At 39.1% G+C, this 11,235-nt stretch overlaps 1 long non-coding RNA gene across 3 annotated transcripts; it reads left to right on the top strand.

The window, feature by feature from the left end:
• The first annotated feature begins 435 nt into the window (after positions 1-435).
• On the top strand, positions 436-10,451 carry LOC127784413 (uncharacterized). Of its 3 annotated transcripts, XR_008019484.1 has the most exons (7): positions 436-553; positions 1,256-2,824; positions 6,587-6,729; positions 7,143-7,186; positions 7,801-8,031; positions 8,282-8,405; positions 10,427-10,451. It is a non-coding gene; the product is annotated as an uncharacterized LOC127784413 (long non-coding RNA). The 3 variants fall into 3 exon arrangements; XR_008019483.1 differs by having other exon boundaries at positions 7,143-8,031; XR_008019482.1 differs by having other exon boundaries at positions 6,587-8,031.
• Positions 10,452-11,235: the final 784 nt, after the last annotated feature.

Below are 11,235 nucleotides of genomic sequence, written 5' to 3'. Positions count from 1 at the left end.
ATTATTCAAGCTCTGTTTGGTAAAAGCAGTGCACAAGTCTATTCATTAAGTATTACTGTTTCATGCCAATATAGTAGTTTGGCATATATTTGAATAGAAGTAATATGTATATCTGAGTATAAGTAAAATGCAAGCAGTTCGATTCTTAAATAGAATGTGCATTCTGTTATGCAAGCTCTGTTCGGTACAGAGGGTGCAAAAGTCAACACATCTGGTGAATGTCAATTTAGTAATTTGACATATATTTGAAAACATGAATCTATATCTGAGTACAAGTAAAATGAAATCGGTTCAGTTCCTTAACAATAGAAGGTGGATTCTATTAAAGCTCTGTTTCAGTAAAGATTTTCTTCCCGTTATGGGCATGTATGAGTCCTTTTAGATTATAATGTTTATTTGAGATCTGTTATGATGCTGAATTCCTTGATGGATAGGTAGCAACTCTCTCTTAATTGGACAAGGCTAGAGGTGCCATAAGAAACTTGTTGCTTTATGCTTTTATGTTGCATAACCCTGTCCATCTATGAAGATATTGAAGGCTTCATTATGTCAGGTAATATAATATGCACACTTGCTTACCTTATATGATATACTTCATGTAGCTTATATTGCAGAAGTTATTATGTGTTACTGTTGTTGTATGTTTGTGTAAACAAAGGTTAGTAAAAGTGATTTTTTAAAAAAATTTCAGTTACAATAGCATTTCTCTGAAAATGGCAATAGAAGATCTGTTATTGTCACTTTCTGATACTCATTGATCTGTGGAGCTGATGCATGATGATGAAAGGAGATGAAAGTGAATAATAGTTCTTATAATACGCATTCTGAAGCAGGTTTGATGTTTCCTCATTAACTGATCAAGTGGAAAGCAATTGCTTTAATTATATACAACAGCTGGATAATTCAGAACCTTTAGCCCGCCTTTTCATTATTTGCTACAAGAAACATTATTCCCTTGTAAACAATTTACAACTGATGTGATCTAATAAGAAACTAAGTTTTAATTAGCAGAAAGAATGTACATCCAATGTGATCTAATACAAAAGCAAAATGTCATGTTAACCAGGCAAGAAAAGGATAAGAATTACAAAATTTTCTCAACTAACAAACTGGAGAAGAAGTTGCTTTCATAATTCCAACAAAAATCCCAGTTATGTAATTGCAGCTAGATCTCTCAATCAGCTCTTGCTTGAATAAGTTGTAACACCTCGATTGACTCCTTGACATAATGACTTCCCTGAAATATTTTATATAGGCTAAGGAAAAAGACCTTGGGTTGAAGAAATGTTGATGACAAATGCGTTGAAGATTTGAAGTCAATCATGCCAACAGAGGAGCCTGACCAGACACCATCGGATGATGTACAGCCGAGTTTGACACTCTTTCCGAGTTCTAATGAATCTTCCACTTCTTATGTTCTTCCTCTCTGCTTTCATGTGCACAAGGCTGATAGTGACTTACTGATTTATTTTGATTGGAGAAGTAGAAGGCGAAGCAATGTAAGAGTTTGCTGCTTGAGTTTATGTAGATCTGGTTATCATGTGAAGAGGTAGGAGCCTTTTATAGGACACTCCGTGAACTCATTCACATGCAGATATGCATTATAACCAAGTTGAATAAGTTGAATGCAACTTAGGAGACAAAGCTCGCATTCTTTATATGTCTTATTCTCTCTCATGCTGAGAGTTGAGAATTTGCCATGGACTCTGAAACTTATACTTCGCTGAAGTTAACCATAAGCATATACCGTGCATCAGACCATGTGAGCATTCATGATATCACAAAAAAGCTGCTTTTAGTTCAGGCAATTTGGATTGGATTATAGGTGGACTTGTTTAAACCCTTTCCTGCCATAAAAAAAAGCCTTATAATAACATGCAAGTTTCAGTGTGCAGAATTGTTTGATGATTCCTACAGAGTTGCTCCACAAGAGTTCATTTATACCAGACAAGGCTGTTCTTGGATAGCTAAATTATATGTTTGTTCTGCTTTATTTTCCTCTCTGAGCTACTTTTGAGATCTCTCTGGGGAGGTTTACTCACCTTTACAATCTGTATGAAGGGTTGGTAGGATCTTATGCATATTTCGACAGTTTTGAGCAGCTTTAAGGATTTGGTGCTTCTTCTTGTGTACTGTGTAGGAATAAGAGGACTTTATTGTTTCGCTTAATTTTTTTTCTTTTATCCTTGGAGTAGTGCAGCTTGCAAGTACTTCACATGAAGGCTATGTAAGTGAGTTTACGGTAATTTAACTCCTCGAAAACTGAAGGATATGGTCTCCTGTCTTAAAAATGTACTGATCCCTTCGAGTATGACCGTACTATTCTTAGTTCTAAAGGTACAACTTTCAAATTATCTCGGTGCATCTAGGCTTCCACATTTTCTATTGCCAAATGGATCTGATGTTATAACATAACATGTTTTTGCTATGCAAATTGTATGTAGCATGGTCCATGCTGTAGCTCTTTTAGAGGTTCTCCAAGATACACAAGTTACCATCTTTGTCTCATCGTTCTCCGATTAATGTATCATATTCAGAACAACTTTGGATGTTGAGTATTGATACTCGGAACTTTTTCATAGTAAACATGGACTGTCTTGGTTCTCACTCATTTCTGATTCTCATGCATGCATCCTGGCAATGATGTTCTGTTGTAGCATTGAAGATATTGAAAAGTTGGTTTTACCAAGACAGTACTGCTAGTCAAGAGTACAGGGATATTATACACAACTAGGATTGAATGGACTCAATGGTCTTTCTAAGGTGATAGTAATGCAACTTGCCTGCTTTTGTCGATGGGCTGTTCCTCTAGCTCCAATGGCAGGTATGTGCTCTACAAACGTACAATTATCATTTTGAGAGGGAATCATTTGAAACCTCCACTTAACATTTTGTCGGGCTTCCTACTAATAACAAGGGCACTATATTCTTAAGGAATAGTATCAGGGAACAGTGTGTGTTATGTTCTTGATTTGTGCAAATTATTGTCTCGTCTATTTTTCCTATTTATTTTTCTTACTGGAAGGAATTATCTCTAAATAATATTGTTTGTCGTTCACCATCCGTACAGCAACAACTTACAAAGGGCTTGTTAGATTATAGCCAAAATAAACCTTACCAAATTTTGGCAACACTGGCAAGTTTTGGCAGCATTTCTTATGTATTTACTAGAGTTTGGTAAAAAACTAAATGGATGCACATATTTGGCAACTTTATCAAAAATGGTATGGTTTGAAATGGCATCAATCTGAACAACCCCAAAATAATCACTAATTCAGTTACTCTAGATGTCATGTCCTCTTGTGTTGGCGTCCTAGCTTACACAAGTTGGCCACGTTGGAGGGCCTAGGGGGGAGAGTGGTTCCATCTTTCTCACCCTCTCTCCTCAATCCCAAAGAGGTGGCTAGAGTGGTGTTCGGTGTTCGGATGTTAGGGTTGGGTTTTGGGCGATCTTGGTTGTAGTTCCTTTGTTGGCTTAGCGGCAGCCGGTCAGGTGCGCCTTCTCCTGGCCTGTGTGTAGGTGCTGTCGGTGCGTCGCTGGTGGATATTTTTCTTCTTTCCTGGCTATGGCCTCCCAGGGTTCTAGCCTTGTAATTTTTTCCTGCTCTATTCAATGAATCTTCGCGCTGTCTGGTGTGGATTGTCCCAAAAAAAACATTTACTGCATATTATATGGACGGCTAAAACTTTCATTAGCTATAAGATTTTCCCCTAAGATGCTGTATGTTTGCATTAGAAAGTTTCACTATATTTGTGCATTGCTCCGATTGATAGGACTTGATATGTTCGGACTGTAGTCCAGAATAGATTTTATTCTGTTGAGTTTATGAATGATGCATCTTGTGCTAATCGTTTTCTAGTCTATGCATGACTTTAATTTTTCCCTTAAGAAAGGTTACAATTTTCTGAACTAAGGTGTACTTCCAAATATAGCTATACCTGAAAATATTGAATATCTAGAAGGTGGTGAATAATGTCAGGACTTTATCTTTCTTTGTTATGTTTGCTAAAAGAAGGCTCGATCAAATTATTGTCCAGTAGAAGGCACACCTTTTAGCTTCTAGTAGAAAACGAGCATGGGGGCCTATGTTACTTCAGCTAGAAACATGGATTCAAACTTAATAAATTAGTATGCAAAAAATCTCCGCAATAAAAGAGAAAAGAACATCAAAGACTTGAATTAATTTTGCTGATAACAAAAGGTTCCACTCCCTTTCACTGATTGAAACTAAAGACTGAGATCATGCTGCATTACCCTTCAAAATAGGAAGTTTCTTTCTGGTGCCCGTTCAATCTACCTTGTCATCCTCAGCATTTTTTCCTAGCGTATGACTTCAGTAGTAGAGACAGATTCAGTGCATATGGAGATTTTCTTCTGATTTGATTCCCCAGTGCATGATTAGTGTTCAGTCCTGAAATTTTTATGGTTTCCTCTTGCACTCTTTTGGACTTAACAATGTCTTGTAGTGACTTCACTGATGATGCTTGTGTAACCACACGAGCTATACAAGATATTTCCGATGGTAAATGAGCTAAGGCAAGCCATTTTCAGCTGGAATCACTATATACTCCAAGTTTATGAAAATCTAAGCAAATACATTTTAGGCACTGGAATTTATGAAACACATAGGTTAAAACATTCTGTCAGGAAAAGAAGAAATAAAGGCAATTAGTGATATTAACATTTGGGAACTTGTCACCTTACCAGAAGGCAAGTTTTGTACTGCAAAGAACAGTCTGGGAGTCTGGGGACATTGATAGTTCAAATCTGTATTCTAATGCTTCCATGGGAAAAAAAGTTACATAGTAAGAACAAAAGACAGAAGCTATCAAGTTATATGCTCTTTTCAAATTTATGCAGTTGTTAAGTTGCATGCAACTGAACGGCCTGTTTTTAAGGATATTGTCCTGAGTAGATAGAGAACACCTTTCAAGGGCTCTCCTACTGAAAAATTATCCAGATTCCAGGGTATATATGTTCAATCTGCCATCAAAAGTTCCTTATAGGTTATAGCACTATTCTGTTCCTAAGTTGCCGACTGAATCACCATTACCTGAGATTCATTACTGATGAAAGTATAACGTTGGAGTTACCTCCATCTCAGTGCATGGAATGTAAAAGGAGTTGGGAATTTTAGCATACAGGTCTCCTAGAAGTCCAAGATTTATTTTTATGATCTTGTAGATAATAATTTCTAAGTCACAGCTGCAATACTTCGTTCTTAGTGTTTGTCAGGGATAATCTTAATTACTTATAGCCCCATGCCAGTTCATGGAAAGTGAAATCAGACAAGTCTCATAGAAATCTGAAGTTTTCACCCCAGCTTGGCTGATGGTGCAACATTTTGCAATGAGAGTTAACCAGGTCTTAACATCTGTTGGTGATACACTTAGATCAGTTTTATTCTATGCATCAAGGTGACCTTCCTGGAAGCTTCCTGCTAAGGAGCTAGGACATTTTGGAGTCCCATTCTTGGGGTTAGTAAACAATCTGCACCTGCCTGACCACTTTATCTTGTCTGGTTTTACCACAGTAATTCTCTTGTTAGTGGCCATGCATATTTTAAGTTTTTGCTAGCTCCTAAGCTCTATACAGATAGAAATATAGAATAGTGATTATGATAAGTTTAGGGTCAGAAGTGTGCCTCCTAGTGCATAAACAAACTGCCTGCATGTGGGGGTATGATGTTCTTTTGATATGGCATATCCCCTCCTGTGCCACTATATAAAGGCCCCCCACTCCAGCTTCCCTCTCATACCACACACTAGCCATTACATTCTACAACTTGTCTATCTCCATCTCTTCCCTCCTTTGCCCTGCACCCAGCATTCTCATCAAACTATGAAGATTGAAGGCCGAAGGGGGCATATGGGGAGGCTCAACAGAGCTTTCAGGGAGAAGAGAGCTAGGTTCTACATCTTCCGCCGCTGCGTCATCATGTTGCTCCGCTGGAGCGATTGATCGATGTCCATTGTGGACCTTGTTTTCCATTCCATTCTGGATGGAATTTTTTTTGGCTCTGCCATTTTGGTAGGATTTAGCTAGAACTGAGGTGTAGTTGCTCTGTATAGTTTGGCAATGTACCGCTCTGTAGTCTGAAGGTTTCATTTTGGGAGATGTCCTTTTTCTCTAGCTTGTGAGAGATCCAACTCTACAGTCTTGAGATGTCCCCCCCTCTTGTACAACTTGAGAAAAATTGATATGGAAAATCACTTCTTAATTGCCCTACAACTTGATGGTTCCGTTTGCTGTTGATGATGATTGCCACTGTGGAAACTTGCAAGTTGCAAGACTTGAAATTGAGTGATGGCACTTTACTTCTTTTTTCGAAACTGCACTTTTTAAATGTTTGCAGTGATTTGTATCAGATGCTTTGTACTTTGCACCTTCGATGGAAAAAAATGGAATTAGTTTTTTCTTTTTGTCATACTATTAATGCTCTATCTATATGTGTGAAGTCTTATGCAACATTGAACTTGATGCATATTACAAATATCTGTATACCATACACAAGAGAAAGTAATATATTGTGCATACAGTAAGGAGGCACAAAGCTCTTACCTAATTCTTTGCTTCATATGTTAGTCTCAGGCACCTGATTCTCTTGTCTTAGAGAAATACAGTCAATTTGTTTTGTGTGACCAATGTAGCAGAGGTATGGAATCCAGCAATCTACAAAGAGAACACTATTACTTTGTGCTGAGTGGAAGCTCCTTCTTAATGCAATGGTACGCAGTCCTCCTGTGTATTCGAGTTTTTTTTTTTTTTCTGAGTGGAAGTTTACTCAGAGTTAATATGAATTTCTGAATCTTGACTGAACAATGCCACTGGAATATCTTTGCTACTATCAGCAATGCTTTTTCTCAGTCCATCAAAGGATTGTGGGCACCGGTGCTCTCATTCCTAGTAGCCAGAATTCACTTTTGACCTGGGTGCAAAAGCAGACTAAATGGACTCCCTCCTGGCCATTGCTCAGAAGATGTCCTGCACGTGCCTCAGTGCGTGCGCGCGTGCGTGCGTGTGTTCGTGCGTTTGTCAGCTTGCTCCACTTTTGTCTGCATTTGTTTGGTCACATCTGCATTTGCTGTGGTTCTGCATCCTGTGTTTGTTTTCTTTTGTTCTGATAACTTAAGAAATGCAGGAGGAGCTCAGATCTTCCCAGAAGACAAGGCCCCTGCATTCCTGGTGAGCACTGTTTCTCTCTGTATCTGTGACTGCACTGCAGCTGGTTAATTAGTGATTTTGTCCTATCTGTGGGTGATAATATCATATGATCTGGTGGCTAACTTAGGTCTTAGCTAGAGGCTAGAGCCCTGCTGCCTGGATGCAGTGTTGCATGTGGGTAATTAAGAACAGATGATAGGCTTCAGTAGGCTTCATTCTTTCTGCTTAAGACATTATAGTCAGTAAAGATTCCATTAATCAAGTTATTTGCTTAGTCATCATGTCAAGAAAAGACAGATATAGACTCACTTGATGTAGAAATGTAAAAAAAAGTTCAGTTTCACTCGATAGAATTCGATCAACTTTGCTGTTCTTCTGCTGAATCATTCCTAGGTAGACTGCTTGCTACAATACATAGCATGTACAAAAAGCTAGACCTACCATATCCCACTGCCAAAGGGATAGCAGCAGGACAAAAGAACTGGATAAAAGGGAAAAAAAAGAAGAAAAAAAAACTCAAGAAACAAATGATAGGAACTCTAGACTTGCCAAGCTTGCTTCAATGCAACCTCAACCTAGCATGAGCACATGGAGTTCCTTCCTGGTTTCTACTTCTAACTGATATAGTTCCCTAGCTATGTGTGTAGCCTCTCCATGGATCCTTGATGGGATCCAATGGAAGAACATGCAGTACTGGAGTTCATTCATGCCAGCAAAGGAGCATGACGATGCACCGGCGGATGATGTAGAGCCTGGCTCTATGCTCTTTCAGAGCTCTGGTCATCCTTCCTCTCTGCTTGCCTTGGTTCACAGTCTTCATGGCTTCAGTTTTGCTTGATGAAACAGAAGCTACAATGGTGATGAATGTAGGTTTCTCTGCTCTCTGATGATTACGTTTGGAGCTTACTGCTGTGGTACAGAACTTGGAAGGAGGCTAATGATTTATAGAGAGGAGGCAAAGCATGTCGCACCTCTGCTCCCATGCAATCGTGCTAATACTTTAGTTTTCCTTTGCTTTCTTTAATCTAGGGAGACAAATCTCTGAACCTGAATGTAGCTTATTGTTCTTGTCGCCGACAAAAAGCTTGATTTTATTGATGGATATGATCATTTCAGATAACGGACAGCTCATCCTGCTGCCACCTGCATACGTGTAGAAATCTGCAGATTCAGTGGTTCAGCATGGCTCCGATGAAGGTTCTTGGTATCTGGCACTGGCAGTGCTGCTCATGCGCCGCTGGTATTGTAAACTATTCCCTTATCTTGCTTTTCTTCTCCATGGAGATACTTGGTATATCTCACTGCACTGTAATTTGCCCATCTGATTTCGTTGGAGGAATTAATTATGGTTTTGTTGCATCCCCCAGATCTTCTTGGACTCGTCAGAATTAACAATGTGTTTTAGTACTGTAGTATATCCTCTTGTCGGTAGATTGTGTGGTTAAAGAGTTGCAAAAGTTCTTAAAAACCAGTGTTCAAGCATCTTAGAGATCTCCTCATGTCCTCTTGATACGTTCGGAAGCTGCTAGGAAAGATGGGACGAGTGCACTGATCATCCGTGCAATCAGCATATCTTTTTTGACTGAAAAGTACTTTGTAGTGTACTTATTCTAGATGACCAGGAAATAGCTTTTGTGTGTGTGCGCACGCTTTGGTTGGAGTGTTCTTGTCTTGTGGACAATGTAGCCGTTTGATGCTCTGTTCTTTACTGAATTTCCATGTCTCCCTAATTCCCAGTCAAAACACTGGGCACTTTGTTATATAGGGCCTGTCTGCTGCTTGCCACTTGTACTTGTAGAGAGCTCCCATGTTTTCATTTGTGTGTCTCTTTGTTATTTTCTATCATGAGTTGATTAGTAATTACCTTTCTGTTGCTAAGTTTAAACTTTCTGAAGTATCTTTCATATAGTTGGATTAAGTTGTCGTTTTTCTTTTTTGAGGCCAAGTTGGATTAAGGCTGCTGGATTTTAGTTTTGACCTTGATTTAATGTGTTATGAATATATATGATTGATAATAATTAGCACATGCAACATTGTCTGACCAAGCATTGAATCTTCTGTATGAATGCTAGTCAAGCATGTGACATTAGATGTCTCAATGCTGGTCGTGTAGCACACAGGCCCTGTCTCATGTTAACCAACATTTTGGTCTCGACCAATGAGTTGATCATAACCTCACTATCATTTTTAGTTGCCTCTGTTAACTGCTTCCTCATTACTAGGTAGAAATTTAACACAAATAGTTAAGAGTTATTGAGCACATGCAGAGTACCCATGTTGTCTGAGGAAAAGGAGCACACTAGCTACCTTATAGGTGTGCCGTGTACAAAAATGTAATTTACATTATTTACCTGTAGCAGTTCGGACCAAGGTTTGAAATTTCAGAATGGAATTTGAAAAATTCCTATGACTTTGACTTTTCAGTCCCTCCGTATAGAACTTCATAAAGGTCAAAAAGTTTTAGGCATTCAAATTTTCCAACTTCTTCTTGAAAATTATCAAAATTTATTCTTTGAGATGTTTGTTTCATTTACATGTATACTGACAACAAAGACTTAAGGTATTTTGGGCCCCTGGAATTTCAGTGACCCCTGAAATTTTATACCACCTCTGATAGTTGAACCCTGGTTATGACCTATAAGGATGGTTTGAAATGAAGCATGGCATCTGAATGTTAAAGATCTACAAATTGTGTTCTGGATCACGATTACCATTGGTCATCTGGTAGTTTAGTGCTTTGATTCGTTGCCTAGTGCCCTGGCTTGTAGTTAATTGACTGTTCAAGTTGTTAGTTTGCTGTCTTTTGTGATTGCCTATCCAAGTAGTTGCAGGGCTAGTGTAGGGGCCTGGGTTGTGTCACTTCAGTCAGTTCAAGGGTTGTCCATTTGGAATTATCTCATGATTGGAGTTTAGCCCCCCACCTTGATCTGTTCATCAGTGCCAGCTAATGTCAATCCAAACATTGTTTGTTTGTCATGGAAAGAACCTGGTTTGTTTTTCATGGAATGAATCTTGGAAGTATACTCAAATCAAGAATAGACCATACCGATGGCGAGCACGGACACTAACAGTAGTATTTATCCTTGCAAAAAGAAAAAATGAACACAGTAGGATCTTTCATATCCATGAATAAGTATTATTTACCTTTTGCTGGTACTAGATTGATAGGTCTATCAACAAGAATTTCTCTTCTTGTAAATGTTGACTGATGAATCTCTGAATTGATTTTGCTTGACAACCTCTCATTTCTTTCCAACCCAGGTATGTCTGTGCTGTGCTGTGTCCCTTTCTAGTGCGAGGAAAACTCTAGTATATTCTGAAAGAACTTGCAAGCATGGATCTGATTAGAGTTGTTGTAGTCAGTATGAGCAATGCACATGAGCAATCTGCAGGTAAGGAGAAAAGAAATCTCTTATCCAGTCCCTTCACTGGGTTTTTTCATATTTTCAGACTTGCTACAGTGTCTCCAGTGCCCTTTTAGTAGTTTTAAGGGCTAAGCTTCTGCATTGAGATACCCAAAATTGCAGAGATTATGGTAGGCTTGACTGTTTGAGGACCATGAACAGCCTCCCTTGGGGGCACTAAACAATGGAACCATGGTTGCCTTTCTTGCTTGCAGGCATGTATGGCCACTTGATCCTGTCCGCGGCGCGGCGCATGGTCCTCAATCATGGAGCAGCCCCTGGGTACTGTGCCTCAGCACCCATCAAGGGTCCATCTATGATCACATTGTTAAGTAAGTGCTCACCCTCCTTAACCATTATCATAAGCAATAGAATATCAGGGGCATGCATTTAGACTTGGAAGTGTCTCCTCCAAGGCAAAAAAAGAAAATAAGTACTGAAATTGCATGTGAGGTGGTGGGTGGTTATGGTGCAAGCTCTAGAGATATCCTTTGGCTCCTCTATATAAGCAAAGATTGCATCACTGCATTCTCATTCTCTACCCGCATATCGGCATTCGCCTGAAGGCAAGCGAGAGAGAGAGAGAGAGAGAGAGAGAGAGAGAGAGAGAGAGAGAGAGAGAGAGAGAGAGAGCGCTCTGAACCTTGATTCGCATTGCATTTTTCA

Source organism: Oryza glaberrima, chromosome 9, assembly GCF_000147395.1.
Source record: "Oryza glaberrima chromosome 9, OglaRS2, whole genome shotgun sequence".
Classification (NCBI taxonomy): Eukaryota; Viridiplantae; Streptophyta; class Magnoliopsida; order Poales; family Poaceae; genus Oryza; species Oryza glaberrima.
This window is presented reverse-complemented; position numbering and strand designations above follow the sequence as displayed.